The following is a 19,521-nucleotide window of genomic DNA, read 5'->3' on the forward strand; positions in this document are numbered from 1 at the left end:
GAAAGAGCATTTTTTCCCCTGTAGGGAACCCCTCTGCATGCTTCCTGGGGACTGACAGTCTCTCTCTTACTCAGGGAAGTCACATGACTCCAGCTGAGCCAATCAGAGCCTCCTGGGTTTCTGTGCCCGCACGAGCAGAAGCCAGGTGTTCCGTGCTGGCCTGGGGCTGTGGCTCACTGGCAGGCTCACCAGGGTCTGCCTGACCAGAAAGGCAAGTGAATGAGATAGTTAGAGGTCCTCAGGCAGGCCCTGTTGGGAGCCATCCCACCTGACCTTGATTGTATAGCTTATACATTCTCTGTTGCTTAAGCTTCTTTGAAAAAAATGGGTTTTGACATTTGTAACCCATATAAACATGTGTTGAACAAAGAATATAGAATAACACAGGGGATATTTGTTTTTTGTTTGCCATTTACTGTTTTTAGAGAGCTCCCCATTTGTGCGGGACAGCAGACGGGCTGGGCCCCTCTCCTCTGAAACCAGAGGATCATGTCCTCCTTCCTCCTCGGCCGCTAGGTGCTTGGCAACCATGTACAAACATGCAACTTGAGCTTGGCCAATCAGATGCCCAGGTACAGGCCTCTGGATCTGGTATGTGAGGCCAGAATGGAGGGATGAGTAGGGTTCACTGTGGCCATGTCCAGCCTTGGAGGCAGATGCCACATGCAGGGGAGGTGTAATTAGCTCAGCCGTCCCCCCAGTAAAGGGCTGTCAGAGGGTCTGATGCTGTGATATAATAAGCAATATGTATTTGGTCTCCATCAGACCTGCAACAGAGCCCCTAAAACCATTTCAATCTTCTAGGTGATGAGATGGATATGAATACCTCTTGTTGTAATGTCTGCTTTTTTGTCCCCAGCTCCTGAGACAGCTCGAGTGATACAAATGAAGGGAGCATCTTTGTTACTCACAGCAGGGTCCTTTCAACCCCACCCACGTTTATATGGATGAGCTCACTTTCAGAGAGCCCCTCCAGATGGGGGCTGGTGGCCAGGGGAACTGACCATGTGATTAGAGTCAGAACTTTCAAACCCGCTTCCGAAGGGGACAAGAGCTAGAGGTTGAGTTAAAGAGCAATGGCCAATGATTTAATCAACCGTGCCTATATAATGAAGTCTCCAAGAAAACCCTAACTGAAGGGGTTCAGAGAGTTTCCAGGCTGGTGAAAACATGGGGTACTTGGAGGGCAGCATGCCTGGAGAGGGCACAGTAGCCCTGCACCCCCTTCCTTCCCCACACCTGTCCTAGGGCACCGCTTCACCTGGCCGCTGAATATCAGGTAGTGTTTCTACCTGATATTTCAAACCCGAGTTTTCTGAGCCATTCTCACCAACTAACCTGAATCTGAGGAGAAGGTTGTGGGCAATTCCTGATTTATAGCCAGTCATTCTGAAATACAGGTGACGACATGGAACTTGCAATTGGTGGTGAAGCGGGGGACAGTCTTGTGGGACGGAGCCCTTCACTGGCAGAACCTGATGCTAGCTTCAGGTAGACAGTGTCAAATTGAGTTAAATCACAGGATACCCAGTTGGTGGTTGCGGAGAACTGAGAATTGTTTGGTGTGGAAAATTCACACATGTGGTGTTGGAAGTGTTCTGGGTGCAGTGTGGGTAAAAACCTGGCACCCTCCGAGCTGATCTCAGACAGACCATTTCACTTCCGGGGCCTCTTGCCTGTTTTCCAAGCTGCACTGCTTCTGCCTGTTTTCTCCCTGGGGTCCTCACCTCCTGCCAGCTGTGCGAATGCCTTACAGCAACATTATTTTTTGTTGTTTACAACCAACAGCCCTGGCTGACATGAGAGGGAACGTACAGTTCATTTGGGAAGGCAAAATGTATAACTGAGGGCTAAGTAGTGGCATGAAATAATGTCACTCCCCTCCCTACATTTCCATGTGTCCCTTGGAGGGAGGGCCTGATGCTACCTCCAGTGAGAAGCACAGGGTGGGTGACCATTGTCCCCTAAAAGGAGCTTTTCACTGAGAGTCCATCTGCATTCATAGTTGACAGGTTTCTAAACTTACACTCCACTACAGGTAATGCTCGGTGGGGATATAACAACAATTTCCATAGGTGTGAATTTACACTTAACACTCCTCCTCCTAGCGGAAGTGCCACCCGTGGGTCCTTGTGCATAAACTGGCATGCTCTGGTTTCAGGCTTGGTGACAAATTCAGCACGCTCAGCAGCGGAGCCACAGACTGCTGTGCACACACTGTGAGGCCCTGCCCACCAGCCCTGGTGTCCCGCAACAGAGCAGTGGGTAACAGGAAATGGTAGGGACATGAGGGCTGGAAGGGACGCTTAAAATATCACTCCCCACCCCGGCCTGCCTTGCTGTGGAAATTCGGATCCTGCAGGATCCTTTACCACAGTGAAGCCAATGCTTCATGCAGAAATGTCCCCACAGGAGACAGACTATAGCAGGGAAGCCCACTTCTGGGGGACAGTGCCTCTGGCCTGATATCTACTGCTGAGCCTTCTGCCACCTGCTCATTCAGCTTCTCCTTCTGTGGGCTGCCATGCTCCTGAATCAGTTCAGAGGGCTCACTCCTAAAAGCCAGCACTGCTGTTGTGCGTGTTTCATGTGCTGCCAAGCCTAAAACCCTCACTAGACATAGTCACTCCCTGAGGTCAGGAGTGGCTTCAGGACAGCCAGCACCTTCCCCATCCTTAGCCAATGCGTGGGAGCAGCGGGGGCAGGGGGCTGCAGGAAAGGGGGCTGAAGCACCTACTCTGGCTTCCAGTCTCAGTCAGGCCAGGCCCACCTCCCACCCCTCAGCAGAGCTGCCCGTTCCCACTTTCTACCTGAGACCAAAGCAGGGCCTGCAGGTTGCAACTGAGAGTGGGCCAGAGGCTGATGGGGCTGAGACCAGGGGAGGGGGAGGACCCCAGGTCCCCAGGTCCCCAGGCTGTAGGTCTGCATTCTGAGCCCGAGCCACCTCTAGTGGAAACTGTGAGACTCAGGGAGTCACTTGGCCTCACCTGCATGGATCTCTGACCCTCTTTTTTTTTTTTTAAGATTTCTTTGTTTACTTACTTATTTACTTAATTACAGTATTTGTTTATTTTTAGAGAGAGGGAGAAAGAAGGAGAAAGAGAGGGAGAGAAACATCAACGTAAGAGAGAAACATTAATTGGTTGCCTCTTGTATGAGCCATGGCTTAGACCGAACCCGCAACCCAAGCACGTACCGAGACTGGGAATCAAACCAGTGACCTTTCACTTTGTAAGACGATGCCCAACCAACTGAGCCACACCAGTCAGGCCTCTGCCCCTCTTTCAAAAATAGGTTGATGCAGCGTCTACCCTGTAGAGTTACAGCGAGGATGAAACATGGGAGTGAGGGCAAGGGCTGGGGCGGGGCGGGTGGGGGACAGAAGACTATAATGTGTTTATAATCTGAAAGAGATTCAGGGCTCAGGCCACACTCACCTGAACCTTTTTCTTTCCTTATCTAAAGCAGATAATGCCTTTCTCTCCACAGGTGGAGGTGAGGTCAATAGGTCTGAGACCCAGACACGGGAGCTGTGACTAGGCAGGCTTTTTGGTCTGGGTTACTCATGAACCCTGATGCTCATCTAAAAGAGAGAGCTTGGGGTCAGAACTCTGGACTGATCTCCGGCAGCGCCCGAGGGAGCCTGGGAAATCCCCGTCTGTGCTCTACAGACTTGCGGGAGCGCTAATGACAGGGGCCGAGAAACTGGGGGACAGAGGCCTACACCCCACAGAGCTGCCCATAGGAGCCAGGGAGCTTCCAGGAGCTGCCAGAAATTGTGTTTTCTCTCCTTGTCAGAGGTTGCCATGGTGACCGAAGCAGAAGGAGACTCCCGCTGGTCTGGCTCTACACAGATCATCCATCCTGGCTCATCTTTATTCCAGGTCTTGGTCAGAGCTGGTACTGAGAGCGTCTGAGATGGGGAAATGACATCCTCCAGAGACCAGACCCTTGGCTCCTATTATGTGTGTGTGGCAGGAGGGAGCTGCGTCGGGACACTGTGTGTGCCTGTGTAGAGGAGTGGGGCGCAGGGGTGGGTTACACTGTTGCGTGCATGTTCCCATGTACAGGGGGAATGCTAGTAAGGGAAGTGGGGTAGTATCAAGGGCGCATGTGACAGCAGGGTCTTCCTCAAGTGCACCCTTGATCTACGCCTTAGAGGAGAGCTTGCTGCAGGGGCTGCGAGCTTCCCACACAGGAGAACCCTCCACGGTCCGCTTTCTGGAAGCTATCTGTTTGCTTCCTGGATTGTTCCGCATGTCTTCCCAGCAGCAAACCATTGTAAAAATCCAGCCATCTCTTCTAAGAGTCTGAGGCTATATTCTGTGCCCTCAGCCTTGGCTCTGTCACCTGATTTCTCCCTGATGTTACATGCCCACTTCACTCACATGGACTCAGATGTCACTGCCTCCCACATGGAGGCCAGATGTTGACTTGTTTGCTTGTTTATGGCATTTCACTCACCAGCATGTAAGCTCCTTGAGAGCAGTGACCTTCTGTTTATTGCTGTGACCCTAGCACTCAGAACAGTGCCTGGCACATAGTAGGTGCTCAGTAAACTTGTTGACTGAATGAATGAGTGATTGAATGGATGAATGGATGAATAGATGGATGGATGAATAAAGGGGAACTTCCTGGGCAGTCTCTTTTGCTCCTTTGTTTGTCATTAGCCTGTCTGGGAACTCCCTGCTCCTCGTGGATTCTAAAGGTCTGCTTTAGGGCTCAGCTGAGGGTTTGTCTCCTCCCCTCAGCCCTCAAGGACACCCCCCCTTCTAGGCCATTCTTCCTCTCAATTCTGGCACTAGCTTCCACCATGCTCATGGCACACTGGCCTATATGACCTTGAACTCTGAGAGTGTCCTGTCTCCTTAACAAGACATCTAGCTCCTCAAGGGGAAGAGCATAACTTTCTCTCTGGTGTCCTGAGCACCGGGCTCTGCAAACAGATGTCCGATAAATGCTGAAGGTTGCAATGCTGTGAATCAGGGAACAAATTCTAGCGTGAGTGTTTCACACCTCCAGTAGTTTCCTGCCCAGTGGACCTCCTGCAGGTTCATGGGTAAGACTTTCAAAGTCAAGATGTTGTTAGTGAGTCTGAATTAGAGGATGAGGGTTGTTGGGAAGCTGGTCTCAACTCTATGTTTTATTCTTTCCCCACAACCTCATGGTTGAACTTGGCTAAGTCTCTGAGCCTGGTGCACCACCTCAGTCTACAGTCCTTGCTCTTTCTGAGTGGAACTGATCACGTCCTTCCCTCACAACTTTTTTAGCACTTTTCTACACCGATCTTAGGTACTGACCACTCGTCTTCTTGAATTGTATGACTTGGTAACATTTCTTATGTGCCAGTTAGGTGGTCAGATGCGTCTTTGCTCAGCATCCTTTCTGTGAGATCCTAGAAGGCACAACCTGTCTCTGATTCTTTCCCACACTACTCACAGCTGCTTGCCTGATATAACCAGTTCAGCTTTAAAGTATGTCTTCCGTACAGGTAAATGAAACAAATACATAAATGGTCATTGTGTGTCTATCTGAACTCAGCGACAAATAAAAATTCTTAGCATCAAGAGGAAGAGGGGGAGAGAATCTTTACCCAGTGCCACTACATGCCAGGCGCTGTGCAAATGTCCAGCTGAACCCTTGAAATGACCCCTGGGTAGGACTATATTGTCCCTTCTTTATAGGCCACAGGCAGGCAAGTGAAGGAACCACCATTTCAACCCAAGTCCACTGTTGTGACCGTGCCCAGAAGTGGCTTCACACGTAATGAAGTAACAGGAACACACACTTTACAGACTTTCAACGTTTGAAAGCCCAGTGTCTCTAGGAATCCCGGGAGCAGATAATAACATTTAAATATTCTGATGTTACTGTTTTGTTTTCCCGTGAAAGTCATCTGGGAAAGCGAGGAGGAGGAGGCTCGAGCACCCAGACAGAAGTGCCTCTCCAGTGGCACTGGTGAGTGGAACTACTGCAGCCCGAGGGTCTGCCCTCTCCCGGGCTGGAGCCGTCCTCGGGGAGCAGGGCCTGGCCAAGAGAGTACCAAACCTAAGAGACGGTCTGCCACTCCTGAATGTGAAATCCTTCTAGGCACTTGAGCAAAGTGCCTGCTACCAGGCAGAACTCATTTTATTTGTCCACTGAGCTTCTGTTGGTGCAGGGGGAGGGGAAGGGGAGGCAAGTTGGCTCCGAGCCAGGCCAAGGGTTGGCTGCAGTGCCTGGACCTGAGGCCGCCAGTGTGGGGGGATGCGCAGGTGTGTGTGAAGGGGGCAGGGAGCCCTGGAGGCCTGTGTTCCTCGCTCCCCTTGACTCTCCTGCTTCCTGTAGCCCTAGGCACCCTTTCTCCCAGGGTCCTAGCACCACTGCTGGGGGATGAGAATGAGACAACCATTTTGGAGGCCCAGCCTTGGGCAGCAGAGGGAAGAGCCCCTGGCCCGGGAGTCAGGGGCCCCGTCGTACTCTGAGTGACCATCGAAACTCACTTCCCCTCTCAGTCTCCTGCTTCTCTCTCTCAGACATGCATCTTGGTGCAATGGCCTTTACGCTTCCTTGTACCCCAACGTGCACAGAGTTGAAGCCACAGCAGCCTGCGGGGCTGTCATCAGGTCACAAAGCCACAGCCACAGGGGGCAGAGGCAGAGGAGCCAACTTACCCGAGTGTAGCTCTCAGTGCAGGGCAGTCCGCGGCATCCTGTGCCGCACCTCAGCGTGTTACCCGAAGCTTCCGTTCCCACGCCTGGAATAACAAGAGCCATCACAGACATTCTGAAATCACTCTGCAGTTTACAATTTTTTTTCCCCCCACACACGATGGCCTAGGCCAGAGAGACCTTCCTGAGACTTATACCACGGAACAACCACAAACCTGAGAAGTTGCCAGACTTGCCGTGGTCACACAGTGCTGTCAGTGGGGTGGGCTGGCTTGGATTGGTCTTGATTCCAGGCTGAGCTTCTGTTGTCTAGAATACAGGGAAACCTTGCTTTGTCTTGCTGAGATACTGTGAGGCAAGAATCTATAAAAATACTTGTTAAGATCTTTGCAAATTCAGAGTGCTCGGTCTGTGCTGAATAATTGATGTGTTCACTCCTGGATGCTTAGAGCAGACTCACAGGCCTCTGCCATAGGCTGGGACCGTGGAGACCTTTCCTACCATTTTGCCCAGTGAAAGAATTTGCCAAGAAAATCACCAAGAAAGAGTTGCGCTTCCCTATGGGTAGGGGCAGACCCTGGTTCCTGGGAGCCATAGCTCTGATTTATTGCCTCACTGAAAGGAGAGGAAAAGTGCAGGGCTGCTGCTGGGAGGGGCTGCTGGGCCACCCAGAGCAGACGCCACTGTGTCCCTTCCAAGGCCTCGAGGGCCTGGGAAAGGGCTGCCCCTCTCTGACAGTCTGGGAGAAAGGTGTCTGGGAATCTGAGAGTCCGGAGGGGATCAACCATGGGAAAGGCAGAGTCTGAAGCAGAGGTTTCCTCCATGAAAACTCCTGAAAGGCAGAGATGCCCAGGGAGGGCTGAAGCCACCTGTGGTCACCCCAGTCAATGGCTACATGTGACCACAGAAATTTCTGGCTAAGGCTATGGCTGCAGGGATTAGGTGGCAGAAAGTAGAGAAAGAGTGGCCTTTAAGGCAATTTGTAGAGATCAACGTAGAACACAGTCTGAGCCGGTGTCTGGCTATGCGAAGCTTTGAGAAGAGGGAACATGTCACAGCTGACCGAAACTCAGGGTACCATTCACAGCTGAGGATGCACATCCTCGCCCTGCGAGGTGCAGCCCCACAAAGTGGCCCCTAACTAGCACTGGCTCAGCCCTCCAAACGAGGCAGATTTAGGACCATCCAAATCCCTGAGGTCCTTGGCTCTAACTTCAAATGAGCAGAATCAACAAACTCCAGCTCAAGTGGGATTTGTTCTGATGACTGGCTTTCCATCTTCCTCTGCATTGCAAGTTCCAAAACCCAATGGTGTCACAAGGATGTCCTAGGAGGTTTCACGGTGTGCTCTGTACTGATGCGAGTCCCTTCGCTTTCATACTTTGTCTGGACCTGCTGACCTCCCAGGGGGTGGAAGGGCTCTTAGAGTTTCCCTTTGTGTGGTTGGGGCCTTTCCTAATGACTCTGGGGTGGGGAGTTGAAGATGGTTCCAGAGCGGCCTCAGCCTGGCTAGCAACATGTGGTGCTGCCTGCAACTAACCCAAGGTGCAGAACGCCCCCTATCCTGGGGCTTGGAGGAGACATTTGGCTCAGGCACTACACAGGCAGAATAGAAAACAGGATGAGTAACCTCGGTCCACACTTATGTCAATTGGAGCTGAACTTAACTGGGCTTCTGAGCTGCCTGCACTCACACCTAACAGAGGGAAGGAATTGGGAGCAGGAGAAAGAAATGGAGCAGGTTAGGGATGGGGCGGTACTGGGCAGGGTGACAGGCCAGCTAATTCTATGAACCCAGCTCGTCGATTTAACCTGTAGTCCTCAGGCTCCTCATCCACCAAATGGGGATCATGAGGGAACCTACCTCAAAGCCTTAGAAGGAGCCAATGAGATAGACTTGGAGAGAGCGTATGCAACTTCTTAGTTTGGCCTCTAATAAAACTCACCCTCTTGCCACGGCAGCCCTTGGTTGGACCTTTCCTGGACCTATCAAAAAAGGGGACGGCTGCCAATCATTCAAGTTTGCTCAAGCTCAGCTATGTGCTCCAGAATGTACGGAACATCGTTCTCCTGTCAGCCCAGCACTCTGGGCGTCACCAATTGTCTTTCTCACCTGACACCCTAGCCAGACTCCATGCTCCTTGAGGGCAGGGCTGTTGTCTTGTGTTTCCTTGGGAGGGCGTCTGTTATTGATCTTAAACCCTTCACAGACATGGTCTGAGATGTCCTCTGGGGTATCGTTAGGCTAGTTGCAACAAGTGGCATTTCAGAAGTGTGCATTCAAATTGGGACTTGCCACGCCTGGCTGGCAGCCTCAGGCAGCATCCCCACTCCGGAGGGGGCTACGGCAAGCACTTTGGCTGTCTTTCTGTCTGCTCAACACCAGGCATTTGGTAGTTAGCAGAGTAAACATGGCAAATGCATTCTCCTTGGTGAAAGCAGAGGTATTCAAGATATGAGGGTTGGCCAAATGAATTTCGAGATGCACTTGACTCTTAAAAGAGCCAGTGAAAGAATGTAGTGAGACCTCAAGAGAGGTGCGGTCAGGGCATATAGAGACACAGATGTCTGCAACCAGCCCAGAGAACAGGCTGTGTGATCGCTGCCAGGCCCATTTGCAAATAAATAGTTGCTCAAAAATTACCTACACGTGTGGCAGAATGTGATCGGAGGCCTGCTTTTATTCGACCTGATAATGAGGTCTGCCTTCACTTCCTCAAAGTGGTCAGCGGCTGCTGTCAAACAAATGGGCCAAACAGCAAACAACGAAACCTGAGATTTATGACCAGATGGACTTAGGTTAGTTTGCAGTATGGTGATATCTTTTAGTGTCACTTTGAACTTCATGGTGGTCGGGGGCACCAGGGCCCTCAGTGGTCTCCAGGCCAGGACCCAGATCTGGAGCCCTCCTGGGAACTCATCCCCCTGAGCGTCCCCCAGCTGGCCTTCTGGGGCTGAAGTGCCAGGTCACACTCACAGGCCCTGCTGGTTTTCTGGAATGAGGAAATGCTGCTCAGTCTTCCTGAAACCCCGAAACCCGTGGCTACGATGCAGATCACTGTTCGGGCCCATTGCGTACCTAGAAAATCAGCTCTGCCCTTTGAGGTCCTACAGGGCAAGCCCTAAGAGGAAGTCTTTGGGGGCCCATTACCAGCTCCCACCTTTGGGTCAGAATGTCCGAGGAGAATTTCTGGCCTTATTGGAAATGTTGCCCTGAAAAATGAGGGCTCAGTCTGCATCCTTGGAAGCTGAACTTCCATACCTTCCTCGGGCTCTGCAAAGGCTGCTGGGCAGGGACCCAGGTGTGAGGAGGCCCCTGAAGCTGGAGAGCTCTCTGCCCCTCACCTCTGGCGACACAAGAGCCCTTCCTTGATGGGCGGTGCCCACTGGGAGACGGGCGCTGCTCACTGTGCACCCTTCCCTAAGGAGTTCCCCTCCCCCACCCCCACTGTGAGAGCACTGTTGCAGGGTCGGGGGGAGGTCAGGTGGCATTCCAAAGGAAAGAGGTTGGGCACAGGGCAGTGTAAGTCTCTAAGTTCTCCTCTTGCCCACCTTCTTTCTCCCTTTTCCCCCTTCCTATCCAGAGAGAAGTTGTGTGCACACTGGGACAGGATGGAGGTCAGAGGGGAGGTGCTGGGCGTTCATGCACCAGGGCCACTGTCCTACCATGGAGAAGCTGATATCTGTAACCTTCCCAACTCATACTGGCAACTTGACCCTCTGTGGCAGCTCACACTCTGCAGGCTGATTGCAAAGCTAGCCAGGCCTACAAGCCACCCCCTTCTAAGCCCCTTTCCCACCTCCCGTCTCACCCTGCTCCCAGGCCCACTGCTCTCAGGTAGCGCGTCCTCACCCCTTCAAGGCCTGCTTCAGAATTTGCCTTGCCTTCCTTACTCCTCTCCCCTATCGGAACCCCAGGCTCCATGTGCATTTCAAGAGCCATCCTGATTAATCCTAAAGGACTTCCAATTCACGAGAACGTCCCCACCCCTAGGCTGTAAACCAGGGAGTGAGCTGCTCGGATTATCATTCATCTTACACCTCTGCAAGTAACTCAACATCCCAGCCAAGTGAAGAGTCATTGGCAGGGGGTGGTGGGAATTCCAGATGTTGGTGTAGAGCCAAGAGAGGTCCCGCTAGCAAAATTTGCCTAGAGAAAGCCACCAAAGTCTGTAAGCAGCCTAACAAGCAGGTTCTTCCTCATTGATCTGGGGCTCTGTGGATCCATCTCAGGAAATACTTAGGCACTGCCTTAATTTACTTCCCGACCAGAGGGGGGCCAAGCTGGTGAGTACAGAAGCCAGCCTGATAATTCAGTGGAAATCCATGCATGTAATTGGGAGAACAAGATGAAATGAGAACAAGTGCGTGGAAAGTTGGGGGTCTTTGGGTGAGCAACGGAGGAGAGAGGGAGAGAGGACCCTGCTCTCCACTTTCAGGCTAGCGGACTAAAGCAAACCAGGCCCAGTTACAGAGACTTTCCAACTTCTGCTGCAAGAAATGGTTTTCCTGGATCCACAGGTTCTCTTGAGATGTCAAGGGACCTTCCCAGGTCACAGGACAAGCCAGTCACACAGCTCTGGGTGAGACTGGTTTCTAGCCCCCTCTGGGCCTCTCTCTTTGGATCTTCCAAAGCAGCCATCCTCTGAGAGCACTGGCTTAGGAGTCAGGCATGTGAAGCTGAATCTCTGCTCTTTCCCCAGCCATGTGAGCTGCACCAAGTTACTAAATCTCTTGGAGCTGGTCAGCAAAATGGGGATATTACGTCCCCGGGAAGGGCAATTGTGAAGATAAAATGACCAACAGATGTGAAGGCTTCTCAAGCAGTGCCTGGTTGGTAAATGCACTCAAGACAGAAGAGCTGTCATCTTTATCTACTCCAAATGCAGCTCGTGGTTGCTTGGCTAAGCTCCTTTACAGCGGACTGGCAGCAGCTCCCATCCTGTGGATGCAGTCAGGCTGGGGGTGCCCCGGCCACCTCTGCTCTCCCAGGACTTTGCCTAGCACTGTCCACTCTCCATCTGGGCCCGGGGAGGCGGGGGTGGGGGGTGGCAGCAGGACTGTCTATCAGAGGGAAGCTGCTTTAGAGCCTCACCCCCTTGGGCACTTTGGATAACCTGGGCTCATCCCACCTGGGACTCACCAGGAATGGCTGGGAGTTCCTGGAAATCAACCTGCCTTCCAGTCCTTCTCAGGAGAAACCATACAATAAGGGGCATGAAAACCAGAAACAAGCACTAGGGTTTTTATTTTTGTTTTTGTTTTAAGCAGAACATCCAATCTGACTTGGTGGACGGACATACCTGCCCACCCCCCAGGGACCACAGAACGTCCTGCCCTCTCCTAGTGACCCAACCTCATGGCTGATCTGCCTATTCCTGAGGGCCCTTCGGGTTGTGCATTTCCCCGGATCACATGAGCCTCAGCCCTACAGAGCAGCACCCTTGGGCCCAAACACCCTCGGTCACTTCTCCTGAGTTACAAATACCATCCTTGGGGCAGGAACTTCCCTGTCACTGAATCTGAAGTAGACAGAAGGGACAGGATGTGTTGGAGATGACCCCCAGTCTGGGAATAGACCTGGAAAGACTGAGTGGGGCTCCCCCCTCTGAGACCTGGTACCCCAATTCTCCACCCAGATCTTAGCCTGGAAGGGGCTCCTGAGAGATGGGCGATGGTGTCCAGCCGCGTGTCCCACACCCCCTCCTCACCCCAGGGAAGAGCCCCAGGAATGGGTGTCCACTCCAGGGCGCTCTGAGATGGGAGCTCCCGCAGATCCAGGTAGGCTGCTCCCTGCCACTGCTGCCTAGGAGACCTGCACGCTGGAGCCCCCTCCCCAGCCAGCATTGCCGGCAACAGCCGCATCACCACCAGTCCGATTCTCAGCCCAGGGAACCTCCCACCGCTGCCATAAACCCACCTTGCAGGGTGCTTAGAGGCCCCGTCCGGGGGGTGTCACCGAGGTCCCCGCCTCCTCCTCAAGACGCGGGTTTCCCGTTCCGCAGCCTCTGGCCCCGGCCTCGGGGGGCTAAGCCGGCTCCTGCCTCCTCTCTCGTGCTCCCGTGAATTCTCAGCACTATTCTTTTTTTAAGGGACTTTTTTTTTTTTCGTTGCGTCAGGACGGTTGCCTGGCGACGGCAGAGCTATTCCGCCGCCAGCCCTTTCAGCCGAGAACCCCTCCAGCCTCTCATTCATGCCTCTCCTCCCGCGGCTCCCGGACCTGGACTCGCCGGGTCCGGGAGACGCGCTCCGGGTCCTAACGCCCCGCTAGCTGCACGTTCCCGGACCTGCATCCAGGCGGCCGCCCAGCCACACGCATTTGCCAAACCCTAGATGAAACCAAACCCAAGTATCTTTTTTCTTTTAAACCCGAAACCAAAGCAGTTTTCCCATAAACATGGCAACGTGGCTTTGCCACTGTCAGCAATTTGCTTGCGTGGAGGGGGCAGAAGAACCCTCTTCAGGCGTCGCCAAATCCAGAGCTTACACTCCACCCACAAGAGGCTTGACTTCAAACTACCAGCAGCAACTCCCATTACCCAGTGCCTAACGTGTGCCACACTGTCAGAGCGACTCAGCTGGCACAGGGGGGCGTCTCCAGGTTACAGATGAGGAAACTGAGACTCAGAGTGGCTAAGGAGAAACCAGAAGTAAAGCAGAAAACACATTCTTCAGCTCTGTCTCCCAGACCAGCTGGGAGTAGTTGGAGGGACCTGCCCCAAAGCATGTGTTTTTCCCACAAACCACAAGGGTGCCTCATGGCATACAATACTATGTGCTCTGTCAACCACCAGAGATGGTTCCAGTCTAAATCTAGCTGCTGCTCCACCAGAGAGCCTAGAGCTCCAGGCACCTAAGACACACACAGGACAGCAGCCAGGGCTGCCCCATCTTGGCCTTTAGGATCAATCCTGACTGCAGACAGGGGTCTCCAGTCCAGATCCCTGGGCTCTACCTCAATTACTAGAAGTTGGCCTCATTCTCAGGGCAGCCTGAGACATGGTCAAGTTCCTTCCCTAGATGCTTTGGGTTGGCAGGCCCCTCAAAGTTATCTAATCTACCATGCTCACAGTAGCACTGGGGGTGCAGGACAGGTATCCTTGTCTCCATGGACAGATGCACACATTTAACAAGAAGCTGCAAAGTGACTTGACCCCAGGTTCAGTGGGAAGTGGCTGGTCTTATTTTCTGCAGGGGCTGGGCACCAAGATTCTTGTGCTGCCCCCTGGTGCCTGTGTCCTTCACTTCATCTGCCCATGGGGCCCTTTACCCACTTCCTTCTTTGCCCCCTTCACTAGCACCTCTGGTAATGGACTTAGTGTAAAGAGACAGCCTGCTAATGTGGGCATCTCTTCATGCTAGCAGGTTAATACTTCTCAGCTAGCAAGTGTACTTAAACAGGGGTCTTTGGGGGAGTCACAGCATTCACTCAACCTCTTGATTCCAGCTCCTAAATATTGACCTCATCCTCCCCTTCTTCTATCCCCTCTGCCTCTGCCCAGGCCCAAGTCACCATCAGGTTGCCCCACCTCCAGCAACAGCCTTTTGTTGATGCCCTGCACCCACTCTTGGCTCCCCACCTGTCTCCCTCTTAGCTGGTGACTCCTTCACAGCCAGAGAAAACTCTTCAAAATGGAAATCTGATCCTGGTTTGTCTGTGTCTAAAGCCCTCCAACAGTTCCCATTCTTCCCAGCATTAAATCCCAGGTGTGGTTGACCAGGACTGAATGGTCCAACTCTGCCCATCTCTTGGGCCTCGCCTTGTGCTGATGCTCTGCTTTCCAGACAGATACTCTTCCGGGTCCTTTTACACACCTGCTCCTCCTCAGGGCTGGCTGCACTTCTGCCTCCTGAGAGGACCCCAGGTTACATGTCCTTACAGCCTCACCTACCTCATGAACCAGCTGTTGTTTTATTTGTGTGGTCACTTGATTAGTATATATCCTTCCAGGGGCTGTGGGCTCCAGGTGGCAGAAACTATGTTTGCAGGTTAAAGGTTCTCTGTCCAGACTTGGGGACTGGGCATCCTTCTGAGCTGGCTGTCATTTGCCACACTGCCATGTGCTGAATAGTGCTTGCCAGTGTGTTCTGGCCTGAGCATGTGGTAAGTGCTCCAGTATCTTCTTGGTGGAGCCATCCCACCCCATCGGAAGTGCTTTCTCCCATCTTCAGCCTCCTAGCCCCTCATTTGGCATGGGGCTCCTGCTGCTGCTTTCTCGTGAACACATAGCCTTCCCTCTTCACACAGACAGATAACCCATCCGGGGCAGGGATGGGTCTTAGCCTCATGCTTCCCATCCTGTCTGGCTTATGCCTGCACAGGAGGGTGATCAGTGACAAGGACCAGGAGAGTCAGCAAAGGAAGGAAGAGGAAGAGCTGGGTCTCTGTTGGAATAGTCTCAACTCTAATGTCTAACCAGACACAGTGGTTGAATGAGTTCTCAGTAGAGTTCTAGCATAGGATGATATGTAGTCATACAAATAATATTTTCAAACAAATATTTGATGATATAGGAAAATGCTAATGTTTTCATGCTAAGTAAATAAGGCTGGAATACCAAATATCTAATTAAATAAGACATTATGAAAACTTTAATTCTAATATCTAATTCCTTTAAATGCACAGAAAAAAAGAGTGGGAGGGTATATGTGAATATTAGCTGTGGTTACCTCTGTGGGGCAGGATAACAGAGCATTTTACAGTTCTTCCATAGACTTGCATTCATTCCCTATGCTTTCTACAATGAGTAGTTTTTGTAACTAGCAACTTCAAGAAACACTACTACAAAGAAAAGATGGCCCGGTGTTTGGGGTACCTGATGTCTCCTGCTTTGTATGGAGCTGCCTTTTATATATGAGGCTGGGTAGGAGCCCAGTGATGGATGGAGGGTGCCCCACGGCCCAGGGATGGCCTGATTAACAAGGTGACATTTGAGCAAAGATTTGAAGAAGATGTGGGAGTTGGTCATGAGGTATCTGGGGCAAGGGTGTTCCAGGCAGAGGAAGCAGCCAGTGCAAAACACGCCTGCCACAATCAGGGTAGAGCAAGGGGCCTCACGCTGGGGTGCAGTGAGCAGGGCAGCGAGGAGAACTATGGGAGATGATGCCAGAGAGGTGACTGGGTGGGGGGGCCAGGGCACATCCCATGCACCCAGCAGACCATTGTAAGGACTCATTTTCCCCCCAGAGGAAGACAGAGAAGGCACCACAGCTGAGTGGGGTCTCTGCCTTCTTGGCACTCCCACAGCACAAAACACTCTCTAAATTAGTCTTACCTGTTTCCACTGGAGTCTTTAAGTTGCTCAAGGGCAAACCCCATTGTCTAAGGCTCCTGGGTATCCCTCATGGTGATTCAAATGTGATGGAATGAGAGAAGAAAGGGACAAATTTCTGTTTGGCTCCATTGTATGGAGGACATGAAGATGGTACCCTCCCCTGCTCCAGGGAGCAATTACAGCTTGCAGTCCTGGGCTGGAGTCCGCTAGCTTCTACCCTCTGCCTTTGGGAGGGATTTCTCTATCCGGGGACCCAGCATTTCAAGAGGATCCATGAAATGTTTGTCATCTGGCATTGATGCTGGTATCAGGAATGGCTTTTCTTTACCCTTATTATCACGGGGGAAGGGGTAGGGAGAAGCACTGAATCAAGCTAAATCGTAGGAGGTTTCCATCATGTAGGGAGCCCATTAGTTCAACGAGCAGTGTGGGTGGCTTGCCCTGTGCTACCTGATGCCAGGTATGGGGACACTGTGCTTGCAGCTTACTAGAGTAGGAAAATAATGCAAAAAGCAGCCACCTCAGAACTGGAGTTGGGGAGGGGGCAGCTGCCATCTGAGCCCAGATTCGGAAGATGAGTGGGAGCTGGCTAGGAGAGGTGGCGGGGAGGCCTGAGGTACAGCGTGGCAGAGGAGGAAATAGCATTTGCAACGGTGTGTTGAAGACAGAGAGGGATTCAGTGTGGCTGAGGAGAAGAGTTCAAGAGAGTGTGATGGGCCAAGGTAAGGTCTGTGGACATGACCCTGAAGGTGAAGGGCTAAGAGGAGAGCCTGCCAGGGCTTTTATATTCCAGAGAAGCTGGGGGGATAAGGGGACAAGATAGTAAGCAAGGAGACAGATAAAGAGAATGTATCCATTTTACCAGCAGTGGGAGGCAAGGGAATTCCAGACCCACAGCAAGAAATGGCTCACTGCCCTTTCCAGCTGGTGGTGGTCAATGGGAAAAGCAGCACTGGGAAGGGGAGCAGCAGCAGATCTATGGGCAGACAGACCTGGGTTTGAGTCCTGACTCTTCTGGTTACTGGTGTGTGCCTGTGAGAAGTCACTCACAGCTGCAGGGAGCTGCAGCAACTTCATCTATAAAATAGAAATAATTTTAATAATACTGTTCATATACAAGAAGGAACCCCTCAAAAAAAGGAATAACTTCTGGAGGGTGGGCCTCTTGTAGCACAGGCTTCCCCCACTATGTGAGTGTTCTAGGAACCCATCTGTATCAGTGTACCAGCTGGCGTTGTTGTGAGAGGCTGCGTTCAGCTTCAGTGAATTTTTTTTTCAAGACTCTTTCAATGCATTTGCCCATTTCATGATGGGTGATATATGAATGCATGTGCTACACCACACTGAGTGTTTAGCAGTTTTTGACCCAAAAATGGCATGATACCCATGCCCCACTCTCCCTATTCACCCAATCTCACCCTAAGTGACTTTTTTTTTTGTTTTCCAGGATGAAAAAAGTCCTCAAAGGGAAATGTTTTGCTGATGTGGAAGAGGTGAAACAAAAAATGGAAGAAGCACCAAAAGGCATCAAAATCAATGAGTTCAAAAACTGTTTTGAGCAGTGGAAAAGAAGTCTCAATAGGTGTATTCCAGCAAATGGAGAGTACTTTGAAGGTGACTGAAGTTTAAACATGGAAGAATAAATACAGTTTTTAATAAATGAATTCCTTTTGGAGGGTCCTCCCTCGTACATGGGTAAGGGGGCCTGCCTTGGACCCTATGCTTTAGAAAGCCCGGCTCTGGGCTTCCTTAAGGGAGGGTGACCAGCGGGGCAGGGGACCTGCCCACCCACAGTTACATCCTTTTCTTCTACTCCATGTTCCAACAATAGGGCTCAGAAATTTTTTGGCCAGATGGCCCGTGTTCAGGACCATGCTGGCCTCTTTCCTGGTCTGTGGAGTGTGGGTGAAGGTTGGACTCTTGGTCTGGGGTGCTCCCGCCTCAGCACAAGGGTCCTCAGGTGGGAAAAGAAAGAGGGAGGGCCACGATTGGGGCTGAGGCCTCACACTCACGACGCTGCACGATCCAGGGTCCAAGGATGCAGATTTATCACCTGCCTTTGAGGTCGTATAAAGGTATATGTGTCAAGGCAAGAGGAAAGAACCAACAGTATCTAACAGTTTGTCAGCTTGGTTTACAACACTCAACTATTTAGACACGTGGCATGTGGGCCTCCATGTATTCATTTGCTTCGGACCTGTCCAGTATTAGGGGTGGGCCTGATTCTGGGCCTGGCTTGCTGGTTTGTTTAAGGGGCAAAGATCACTCCGTGCTGCACACAGACATGAGCTGTTGCCATTGGAGTCACTCTCCTCTCCATCGTGGCATCTCAGCACCTGCTGCAATTTGCTCTTGTATCTTGTGGATCCCTGTGGGAATCATCATCTAGACGTGTATGTCCAGGTCCAGGCCCACCACATCCCAGTGATCACTGGAAGGAGGTCTTCTTCGGCATGTACAGTATTTGAAGGGAGTCAGGAATGATGCCACTAATGACTGCAGTGGAGGAGCTCTGGTGGGTGAGGGAGAGAGAGGCTTCTCGGTTGTTCTAAGCACCATCTCACCCAAGGAGCCAGGTTCCTTTGAACAATGGAAAGAGCCCTGGATAGGAAACAGGAGATCTAGGTTTTGGACCAGGCTCTGTTACTAATTAGGCCTTTGTCAAATCACTTTCCCTGTTGGATGGTTTTCTCATCACCGACATGAGGAAGTCAAACTCTGGCATCTTCTCACCCATGATTCCATGATACTCCCCACCCACTGAATAGAATCTTTCATTCTGGGCAGTGGCAGAAGGCAGGACCGGAAACTGCAAAGTGGGAGAGTCTGATAAATACTGAAACTCTGGGGTAGCAAGAGGTCAAGGCCAGCTGGACAGAGAGAGTCTGGTGGGCTTGTCCCGAGGCTGGGATGAGAGGTTGCAAGTGAGATACTGAGAACAAGGCTGTAGCCCCTATCTTTGGGGAGGGTCGGCTTATTCTCTGCCCTGCTTTAACTTTGGTGGGTGGGTGGGGGTGGGAGGTGAGGTGGGCCTAGACCTGAAAGCAGGAGGAGGAAGTCTAGGGCCTCCAGCAGAACTGTGCTCGTGATGGAAGCTAACACAGAAGCCCATTGCTTCACAAACTCCACAGTGCTCCTAGTGGCTGAGCCAACAGCTGCTGCTAACGAGTTTATTCTTTTCATTTCCACCAGCCAATCTGGGATGATACTTTAGGGTGTCAGAAGGGGAAATTGTCACAAACAGGAATGAAGTTGAACTTAATCATTCTCTCACTAAGGAAACCTAGGCCATAATCATGGGCATTAGGGGCGGGATCAAGACTAGGTCGCAGAAGATAACGAACACTTGTCATCCATCACACAGAGCACTGGGAAGGGGTTCTAGGGGAAGCTGGTCTGTGGATCCTCTTATTCAGCCCCTTTCTAGGAGTTCTACTGCAAGTACACAACTCCCTCACTGGAAGCAGACTCTTCCCTATACGTAGCTGCCTTCCTAAAATCAACTCAAACCGACTTCTCCATCGATGTTAAAACAAATGGGATACACACTTTATCTCCATCCCATCCTGATTGGCGATCGAGGCGGGGAGGAAATA

At 51.7% G+C, this 19,521-nt stretch overlaps 1 protein-coding gene across 4 annotated transcripts in view; it reads right to left on the reverse strand.

Annotated features, from left to right (window-relative positions):
- Positions 1–19,521, reverse strand: part of FAM167A (family with sequence similarity 167 member A) — a 53,639-nt gene that overhangs the window by 23,364 nt on the left and 10,754 nt on the right. Inside the window, exons 1-4 of one of the 4 annotated variants that reach the window (XM_045831852.1) lie at positions 12,571–13,074; positions 8,597–8,636; positions 6,866–6,959; positions 6,654–6,736 (exon numbers count right to left, since the gene is read on the reverse strand). The gene's annotated coding sequence lies outside the window, so the exon portion shown is untranslated. Of the gene's footprint in view, positions 1–6,653; positions 6,737–6,865; positions 6,960–8,596; positions 8,637–12,570; positions 13,075–19,521 lie in introns of those variants that run through there. The other 3 variants (XM_045831851.1, XM_045831853.1, XM_045831854.1) reach the window with 3 other exon arrangements.

The sequence above is a fragment of the Phyllostomus hastatus genome, unplaced genomic scaffold (assembly GCF_019186645.2).
Source record: "Phyllostomus hastatus isolate PE091 unplaced genomic scaffold, TTU_PhHast_1.1 phas_contig_159, whole genome shotgun sequence".
NCBI lineage: Eukaryota > Metazoa > Chordata > Mammalia > Chiroptera > Phyllostomidae > Phyllostomus > Phyllostomus hastatus.